Source organism: Callorhinchus milii, unplaced genomic scaffold, assembly GCF_018977255.1.
Source record: "Callorhinchus milii isolate IMCB2004 unplaced genomic scaffold, IMCB_Cmil_1.0 Scaffold3, whole genome shotgun sequence".
Lineage (NCBI taxonomy): Eukaryota > Metazoa > Chordata > Chondrichthyes > Chimaeriformes > Callorhinchidae > Callorhinchus > Callorhinchus milii.
The window spans coordinates 76939323-76950228 of record NW_024704744.1 but is presented as its reverse complement, the minus strand read 5'-3'; the positions used below and the strand labels follow the sequence as shown (position 1 = coordinate 76950228).

At 42.0% G+C, this 10906-nt stretch overlaps 1 long non-coding RNA gene across 2 annotated transcripts; it reads left to right on the top strand.

Moving 5' to 3' along the window:
• Positions 1 to 93: 93 nt before the first annotated feature.
• Positions 94 to 7624, top strand: LOC103181607. 2 transcript variants are annotated; one of them, XR_006084965.1, is made up of 4 exons: positions 94 to 147; positions 6085 to 6229; positions 7068 to 7170; positions 7393 to 7624. It is a non-coding gene; the product is annotated as an uncharacterized LOC103181607 (long non-coding RNA). The 2 variants fall into 2 exon arrangements; XR_006084966.1 differs by having other exon boundaries at positions 6085 to 6241.
• Positions 7625 to 10906: the final 3282 nt, after the last annotated feature.

The following is a 10906-nucleotide window of genomic DNA, read 5'->3' as shown; positions in this document are numbered from 1 at the left end:
CCCCCGCCTCGCGTCTGATTGGTCGGCGCTGCCGGTTTGAGTGTCACGCGTGCTGCCTGATTGGCCGGGCTCGCGGCAGCCAGCACCGCTCGCGGTGATTTGAATAACGGACAAAATGGCGGCCGAGAAAATAACCGTCTCCCAAGTGTGAGTGAAACACACACAAATACTGTACACACACAGTTGTAATTTGTTGTTGAGTGAGAGACATATATATATATACACACACACACGCAGAAAACAACCCGAGTGAGACACACACACACACACATAAAATAACTGACTCCAGAGTTTGAGAGACACGAGACAATAATTGTCTCCAGAGTGTGAGAGCGATGCACAAGTGGCACATACAGAATGAGGGAGAGAGAGAGACGCAACGCACACGTTGTGAGCCACATATCCGATAATAATAATAATCCTTGCGTTTGGTACAGCTCGATAGAGATATACACACATTCTACAGAGACGAACACCTGCCAATCTCAGGGAAGCGAGGCGGTTCTGTGTTGTCAATGGTACATTTTTAGACAACAGAAAATAAAGCTAATATTTTTGTAGGGTCCTTATAAATTTGGCTTCAGTTGGTTGCACTCTCACCTCATTTGCCTTTGAGTTTCTCCCAGTGTCCTGGTAAACAGTCTTCCAGATACATTCTCTTTATAGTTGTTTGCCAAATACACAGTAATTCTTAACAGGAATTACATGTAAATTGCTTTGAGACATTGCAGTGATATAGATACTGTATACAATGCATCAATTATAATTATTTGAAGACATGACAAGGCACTATATCAAATGCAAGGATTATTATTAATTTCCTTCCTATGATCTTGAATCATCTTTAACCCGCAGGGATTTGTTTCTAAGCATTCTACTGAAACTGGAAAACACAAATACAAAACCATCCAGCTTTGAGGTAGTCCCGAGGCAGTAAGAAATTTTCCCAACAGAACAGCGAATTTGAGAAATAGTATAGAATTTCATGCTGTGTGAATTATCTTTTCTATAAAATAAAACAAAAGGATGGATAATATCTGATTAAGAATACCTAATCTGGGTAGGTGTTCAAATTATCATGTTTTTTTGATCAGACGAATAGGAGAAATTATTTCCAATACTTGGTGAGTGGAATTCAATTAAGATAATCCAAAAATAAGAGAGGCGAGGAGAATTTTTTTTATCATTGTTTGGATGTGGAATACCCTACCAAAAACAGGTTGAAACAGAATCCATAATAGCTTTTAAAAGCGAATTACTGTAAATAGATATTTGAAAAGGAAAAATAATAAAAGGTGTGGGGAATGGGCAGGGGAGTGGGCTAAATAGCTGTTTCTTTCAGTGACCCAGTGTAGGCATGATAGGTTAAACGTCTTCTATCTGTGCTGTAAAATATTCAGATTCTAGGAGGGACACAGCTGTTGTCTTCATGCTTCATGGAACGCGAGAGATGGTGCAAGGGGGAATTTGTGGTGCAAATTGGTTTTTATTTTCTGAGTTTCACTTGAATACTTCCACTCACACAATATTGATCGCCGCAACATAAGAGACAATGCAGAGAAGAGTATCAAAGCTGATCTCCAGTGTTAGAGTGATGAGCAATATAAGAAACAACTGATCCCAAAGACACATTTCAAAGGGATATATAAGATAATAAATGGTATTCATACCGAAGCCTTTTGGAGAGAGAGTTTCAGATTTCGACTACCCTTTTTCCACAAAGGATAGTGGAAATCTAGAACTCTCAAGACTGAGATCGATGGATTTTTGTTAGTTAAGGATTTCAAGGGATATAGAGCAAAGGTGGATAAATGGAGTTGAGGCACAGGTCAGCCATGATCTAATAGAATGGCAGAACTGGCACGAGGGGTTGAATGGCCCTATAAATGTAAACGGAATAGAGAAAGTAAACTCAAAACAGTATTCAAATATTTACAGTAAACTGATAATTCAGCCCTGGCTTAACTTGTCACTACCACTTAAGTTGTCATGCTGTCAATACCCCGCCACATTAATTTATGTATTTATACATATGCCTAACTAGCCAATCTGGATAGCTCATCACTGAGACTGACAAGTTATCAGGAGTTTTATTGTAAATAAGGCAGCAGGGAAAGAGGGCACATGCCTAGGACTAAAAGGTAGGTTTAGTCCACACTCCAGAAAGTCTTTTTACACCGAATGTAAACAACAACAACCACAAAATTACATTTGTAAAGCGCTGTTCATGTCGGGAGGACGTCCCAAGGCACTGGACAGTCTGAGTTACAGATCCGAGCTGCGGGTCGGGGTCGGGGAAGGTGGAGAGCAAGGGGGAAGCAGGGAGATCGAAAGCACAGTCGAAGAGGAGGGTCTTGAGATGGGGCTTGATGCTCGCAAGGGAGTGGGCGAGGTGGAGGGACTGCGGGATGGAGTTCAGATTGTCGGAGGGCCCGCCCGCCAATAGTGGGACAAGGGAGGCGGGGGACGTGAAGCAGGCTGGAGCCTGCTAAGCGGAGGGAGTGAACAGGATGGTAGGGGTTTAGGAGGTCGCAGAAGTAGGGGGGACCAAGACCGTGGAGGGCTTTGAAGGTGAGGACCAGAATCTTGAACTGTATCCCCTGTGTGATGGGAAGCCAGTGGAGTTGGGCAAGGATGGGGGTGATAGGGTCGCAGAGCCTAGTGCTGGAAAGGACACGGGCTGCAGAGTTCTGCAGTATTGGTTTCGAATCCCTCTGTACTAACTTTCTGCATGCAACATTGCTTTGAAAAGTAATCAAATATTGTATGTCATTTACTCATTTCAATCTTTAACAAAACTATTTTTATTCATTTCTATGGTATTGGTAATTTAAAATGTTGTGTATGATGTGCTCCCATAACATTTATCAGGTGATGCTCAAGGCTAAAGCCATCATATATGGGCTTTGTAGAAAATTTGATTTATGCAATAGCCTTGATAAAAGTGTATCTCAGAAGATCAGAACTAGTCTGCTTTCCTGCTTACCATTCTTCAGAAATATTCTGGCCTGCCTCAGGAATTTAATTCTGGTTTCCTCTGCCAGAGGCTTTCTCTTCCAGGTTTCACAGTACTATACTATGATATGGAACTCAGTTGATTTGAGGCATATAAACTAATATATGGAGTCCTGTAGCTCAGTGGTTAGAGCACTCGCTTTGCAAGTGAGAGACCTGAGTTCAATTCCAGGCGCGGCGAAACCTTGGGCAAGTTTCCTTACTCCACACAGAGCCTAATAATAATCCCTCCAAAACAATAATAAATTAGTCATTTTCAATCCACGACTGTTTGTGGGACATTGCTGTGCGCAATTGGCTGCAACATTCACCCACAAATATACAGTCAATTCACCTTACAGTGTGTTCTGTGAAGCGCTTTGGGACGTCCTCCTGACGTGAAAAGCGCTATATCAAATGCAAGGATTATTAAGGATTATTATTATTAATAAATGAAAAAGAAAGTGAATTCCTGAAATAAAACAAAAATGCTGGAAATATACAATTGGTCAATGGGGATCTGAAACAGAAATATAGGTTATTGTTTAGTGTAGGATCCTTCATCAGAACTGAAATCATGAGCGGGGCAGCCCCCTTTAGGACAAAGTACATTTAATTGTCTCTTTAACATTTGATGGTGTTTAATCATGTTAAACACACTGACAAGCAACCTAGGATCAGATACCTGCGACAATTTTGTTGATGACATGATCTCTTTCAATTTTCTGGGGTTAGCCGGGTGTCTGACACATGTGGAAACCCATCATAACGCTTAAAGATATCCAAACCAAACAGTTCCATGTATCCCAACTATATATGAACATTCCAGAGCTGCGTTCTGGTACCTTTCCCAAATAGTATTTCCTCATCTACAAGCATGAGAGGGTAAGTGTGGGATTGTGCAGAGGTCACTGGACAATGATAAAGTGATGTCCTTTGCTGATTTTTCCACTCCCTATCCTAAGCTCAGGTTTTCTGCTCTGGATGGCATCAAGTATTTCAGCATAGATTGATCCAGTGTTTTGTTTTTTTGGTCAGCCAGGTGTCTGACATATTTGGAAAACCCATTACCATGCTTAAGAGTATCCAAACCAAGCTAAGGATTGCATGCATCCCATCTACATGTGGAAATCCCAGAGATAGATTTTTGGAATGGAATGCGCACTCTCTCCCTGGATGGACACATCCTCTTACCTAATTCCGAAAAATATTAGGCACAGGTTGGCAAGAGCCAAGGCTTGGGGACCCCAGAATGTACATTGGGATATCTGTTGGAGACAAACCAGCTAAAACTGCATAGCATGCCATTGATATTGCTGTTCGGAACGCTTTCCCACTGCTCTTCCAGTTAGGACCACCCTACTTGTTATGGCTTTGGCTTACAGGGTTAACAGGAGCTGAGTGAGATGATTCCCTACTCCCAGTGATTGGTCTGCTCTTCCAGGCCCTGCCGATGAGCCGGGCTGGATGTGCTGTCATCAGCAGTGCCCTGGAATACTGAACCAAACTACCAGTTCAGCTCCAAGGAGACTCCTCTCTCCCCCACCCTAGGAGGGTGATACACATTTGCTGTTGAGTCTTGCTGCTCTTCATTATATGTCAGACAGAATACGATTCATTTCCTCCTTCAGTGTCTCTCGATATCTTGAATGAATGCCATCTGCCCCAGATGCTTTGGAGACAAAATCAAGTTTCTGGCTAACATATGCTCTACTCTCTTCCACACATGTTACAGATTTCTTGCCACATTTCCTCTGACTGCAATCTTCATGGTGAAGTAAAACATTTATTCTATATCTAACTGTTTAATAATACTTCTTCCCCAATATGTCCTTTTTTTTGGCTAGCCGGGTGTCTATGACGCATACGAAAACGCATTGCCATGCTTAGGAGTATCCATACTAAACAGAGTTCCACACATCCCATCTACACATGAAAATTCCCATGAATTGAAATGATACTCTTCCTGGTATTAGGCACCGGCCTGCAGGAGCCAACGCTTGGGGACACCAGTGTGTGTGTTGGGTACTGTTGGAGTTTGACTAGTTAAAACCGCCTAGTTGACTCGCCATTTGAAAGCACTGCCTGGCAAGCTTTCCCACTGCTTGTTTAGATCAGACCACCCTACCAATTAGTTTATTTTATTGTAATTTATTATTATTACCAATTAGGACTTTGACTTGCAGGGTTAACAGTAGCTGAGCGGGAAAAATCTATGTCTCCAGTGATTGGTCTCCCTCTCCAAATCCTAGCGATGCGCCAGGATGGCTGGGCTGTCATGAACCGTAGAGTACTGCAGACTCAGCGGATAAAGCGAGAGGTTGGCTTGAATTCACCAATCCGTTGCCATGCATGACACCCTGGAGCCAGTTAAGCTCCACTTACCTCCTCCCACTCTCCCAGAAGGATAATCACCAGTTGGTCATTTAACATCCTTCAATGTGATCTACCTGTTGTTTAATACGTAGCAATTTTTTGCTATGTAACTTGAAACATGGCGTCAAGTTACGTAGCAAAAATTATTCCGGAAATGTTCTTATCAAATCTAATTTCCCTCCGTCCTCTCTCCTCTCTTCCCTTAATCTCTCTGTCAAGCGGAACCATGGCTGTGTGGGAATGCCCCTGCTTTGCCACCCACCCAAGTGTCGGCCTCACAGAGGGTGACCGAGAAAATGGCTGCGATAAAGATAAAAGAAATCACAAGCTCCCAATTTTTTTCCCCAAAAAACCCTTTTTTCGGGCGATCTTTTTAAATTCATCACTCAATCCACGACTGTTTCTGGGACACTGCTATGCACAATTGGCTGCCACATTTCACCCACAAAATATAGTCAATTAATTTTACAGTATATTCTTTGAAGTACTTTGAGACGTCTCGCTGACATGAAGCGCCTTGGGACATCCTCCTGACGTGAATGGTGCTCTATAAATGTAATTTTGTTGTTACTGTTGTTGTGATAAGGCACTATATCAAATGCAAGGATTATTATTATTATTGCCCTCATTCTTTAATGTATTTTAGCTTTTGTATGAATCTCGATTCTCATTACTCTGTTTCCAATCTTTTAACTTACCTTATTGAGGTATCAGGGAACAGAGAAACAGAAACCACACGTCCCAATAGATGTCACACCTTACCTGCGTCCTGGATTGTGCAAAATGGTATGGGAATGCATCACCCTGATGCCTTCTCAGCCACAAGAAGTGTGAGGTGCCAAAGGAGGGAGACAAACGAGTAATTATTTTGGTATTTATTACACCACATGCACATTGTTGTATATTGGCGTTGTAAATGTTTTACTAAAATAAAAAGTAGCTAGAATTAGAACCATAGAAATTTACAGCACAGAAGAAAGCCATTCACCTATCTGTGCTAGCTGTACTTGAAACATATTTATTCAGTCCCATTTACCTGCCTTTTCCCCATATCCCTGCAAATTAGATCTATTTACAGAGAATTACATAGAACAGTATAGCATGGATAAAGACCATTCGGCCCGATAGTTCATGCTGGTGTAGTTCCTCCATGTGAGCCTCCACCCTTCTTAATTTCCAATTGAATATAATTCAATGCAAATTTACATTTTTACAGCACCTTTATATTGGTAGGCCATCCCAATGTGCTACAGAGTTTGAGGTTCTCTTCCAAGCTGGGGCTGAGAGAGGAAAGATGACCAAAGGTGCAGTCAATGAGGAAGGTCTTAAAGAAGAAGTGAGTTGGTGGAGTTTCAGAGAGTGGTGGCAGATGTACTGAAAGTCTGACCGCTGAGTGGGTCAAGTGGGTGGGAGACCAGAAGCAGGCTAGTGCCCACTGAGTAGAGAGAGCAATTGGGTGAATGTATGACTTAGGCGATTATATGATTTATAAAGATAAGACTTATGCAGGTTTTACTGTTTAATGTTATTATATTTTACTTCCCTCCATAACAACGTTCTCCCTAAATAGTTAACAGCCTGGTTCAGTATTGGCATCTGCTTTGCTCACAATTCAGCTGCTTCCTTTATGTCCGCGACTTCCTTGTTCTTTGGTTCAAATCTCATCAGATTCACTTTCATTTGTTAATTATATACAGATAGCCACACCATGACAGAGTGCACAACGGAATACAGTGAATTACAGCATGAGACAGATAGCTTGGTTCGTGCTGCTTCCCTGGCAATCCTTTTCATGGCTGAGTAAGTTCAGAACTTTTGATGATTGAACTGTATTAAAATCAGAAGAATTAAGTTGGAAATATAAAGGTGGAACACTAAAAGTTGGTTGATGGTATTCTGGAGTAGGTATATTTGTGAGCAATGCAGTAACTTTCGCATTTGACTACCAGGATGGTAGAAAGTGAACTAGATGGATCTTGGTCTTTTTTCGTCTTGAAATTCCCATGTTCCTAACTCCATTAGGGTGGCTGCAAAAGGACATGGGGTTTGGGACATCAATGGAAAAAAGGTATGTATATGGGTGAGTCATCAAGAATGGAGTTGTGGAACAAGCAGCTTAGTTCAGTTTAAGAATGACAGAACTGTACAGCGTGTGACAGAACTGTTTTGTGCTGCACACCATTATTCAGCATGGACTAGAAAAAAAATCTTTGAAGGGTGGAGTAGTGCCAAAAATCATTGTATCAAGCTGTAAAGGAGGAAATGTTTGTTTGAACAGTGACAGACCGCCCCAGGTAAGTTGTGTGTAAATCATTCCATTATTTAGGACAGGGAGGTCCGTGGGCCAATTTCACCCTCCCTTCATTTCATCTGGCCCACCTGCTCCCTTCATAACCTGTAAATCTTGTTATGTTTCTGGAAGAGAATCACAAAAATATTGCTTCTGCGGCCCATAGACATTTCTTAAATAGGGCATCCAACCCTCAGCAGCCAAAAGGTTGGACCACCCTGATTTAGGGAATGTCTGGAACAAATCACATTGGAATGAGCAGCACTCAGAATTTTAACATTAAACTCAGAATCCCCTGAATTGTCCTTGCAGTTGGCTCATCTTGTGTTTTAGAGGTTATACAATCAAATGCAAATCGTAAATAATGAATGCATGCAACGGTGAACAATTAGCTTTACCTGCCGACTTCGATTTTCAAAATGGTGCGAATTGGCATGGGATCTGTAATGTCCAACAGGCAGAAGGGACCAACTTAATGTCTCATCCAAAGAACAGCACCTCCGACAATGCAGCACATTTTATTTTGTCATCTTGGACTATATGAGTTCAAAGCCCTGATGGTGAGATGGTGAGTTGAATACATAACCTTCTGACTCAGAGGTGGAAGTGGTACCAACTGACCCAGGCTGACCCTTTCGTCGTTGTGTGCACATTTGGTACCACCTTTGATCCTAGCTCCCCATCTTCCTAACTCCCAGCTCCCCCTCGTAACTTTTTCCTGGCCTCCATCTCCTTCCCTTCTCCAGTTATCATGCCCCCTCTTGCACCCACCTTCTCCACCACATCCTCACCTCTCGCACTTGCTTCTCCTCTCGATGCCCGCACAACTCTTCTCCCTATTTGACTGTCCCATGGCCTCCCTGTGATCCAGCTTGGGCATTTTCCACCATGTAACCACCCAACTGCCCAACCCCCAATTTCGCTCCAAGGCTTGTCTGTCCTGCCCTTGGGAGTAAAACTTATTCCTCATCACCACCCTTCCTGACTCTCCTCCCCATCCACTTTGCATCACCCTACAAAACATCTATTCCCCGACCATCTTACTCTAGTTCTATTTCCTCCTCTAAACACCTAACATTCCACCATCTCTAACTTCTCCCTCAAGATCCCTATTGCCTACTGCCTTCTCCCCAAACTTTCCCTGTATGTTTCCCTTCTATCCTCTCTCAGCTTCTGCTCTGAAAGTTTCCTCTAACAGTGGGGGATCATCCTCATTGCTGTCTGTACTGCCTCTGGAGCCTGGGCAGCCCTCAATGTTGTAGCAAGCAGAATCTGGCCAACAATCCCCCAGTTTAAAAAGTGTTAAATCACTTCATAGCTATTTTTGACACATTGCTGTCTGCAAATTGGCTGCAACATTTATCTACAAATAGTTACTACACTTTACAGAAAAACTCTGAAGCGCTTTAAGATTTGTTTTTTGAAGTAATAGGTTGTTCTTATTACTAAATGGAAATTTAATGCATGACCCAGGTGACCTAGCTGGGAACAAGCTTTCTCAGCTCTTCCCCACCCAAGCTTGAATCTTCCGCCAAATTACAATATTGCTCCTTTTTCCTGGACACAAATACCATGCTCAAATTGACTTGACCACCTCTTTGGGGAGCCAAGGAATAATTTACTAAGCGATTGATATATTGAGTAACGTGAGGATCTCACAAGACTAAATGCAGCTCCTGTTGGGTTATCTACTTAAAGAGAAGGTACTGGATGTAACAGTTTACAAACAGAAAACACAACAAATTCATCAAACTCTTCAGTCAAGACCAAGCAATTCCATTCTGTATGTAGGTCAGAGAAAGGTGATTGGTTATAAATTACATCATTTGCATCTTAATGTCTCATTGCTGAACAAAACAGGAAATGGGGTGGGGGCAGGGGAGGGTAGAGTTGAACAGACAAGGTGTACAAGCACATTCACAAGCATGTTCTGCATTCACAAGCCTCAGTGCATTGCAGTAGCTAGTTAGCACCTTGCATCATGTTCAATTATAATCGTTACATTTGATAATGTCAAAACATCTCAAAGCGCTTGATATGTAATTAATATTAGGTATCAAGCATTGTTTATTTTAAGACCATAAGACGTAGGAGCAGGAGTAGGCCGTTCGGCCCCTCGAGCCTGCCCCGTCGTTTAATAAGATCATGGCTGATCTTCTAACCTAATTCCATTTACCCCCCTATCCCCATATCCCTATCCTTTAGAAATCTATCAACCTCAGTCTTGAATATGTTAATGGACTGAGCATCCACAGCCTTCTGGGGTAGAGAATTCTGCAATTTCACTACCCTCCGAGTGAAGAAATGTTTTCTCAACTCAGTTCGAAAAGGCTGACCCTTAATCTTGAGACTATGGGCCCTAGTTTTAGATTCTCCAATCAGGGGAAACAGTCTCACGGCATCTACCCTGTCAAGACCCTAAGAATCTTATAGGTTTCTTCTATATTCTAGAGAATATAGGCTTATTTACTCACCTATCCTCATAGGTCAACCCCCTCATCCCAGGAACCAACCTAGTGAATCTACGCTGCACTTAGGGTTATATATAACATACTAAGGCGAGTATGTTCTTTCTTAAATAAGGAAACCAAAACTGCACACAATATTCTAGGTGCGGTTTCACCAAGGCCTTATACAACTGCAGCAAGACTTCCCTTGTACTCTAACCCTTTTGCAACAAACGCCAACATGGTATTAGCCTTCCTAGTTGCTTGCTGTACCTGCATACTAACTTTTTCTGACTGGTAAACAAGGACACCCAAATTCCTCTGAACACTAACACTACCTAGTTTCTCCCCCTCTAGAAAATAATCCGCTTTTCTATTTTTACTACCTAGGTGAATAATTTCATGCTTCCCCACGTTATACTGCCATCTGCCACCTTCTTGCCCACTCACCTAGCTTGTCTATTTCCCTTTGCATTCTTCATGTGTCATCCTCACAGCTTACTCTCCCACCTATTTTCGTATCATCCGCGAATTTAGATATGTTAATAATAATAATAATCCTTGTATTTGATATAGCGCTTTTCACGTCTTCTAGACGTCTCAAAGCACTTCACAGAATAGACTGTAAAGTGAATTGTCTATTATTTTAATATTTAAATAATTTTAATGTTAAGTTCTATTTCCTCATCTAAATCATTGATATAGACCGTAAATAATTGAGGCCCAAACACTGATCCTTGTGGCACTCCACAAGTCACATCCTGCCAATCTGAGAAGGACCCGTTTATCCCTGCTCTCT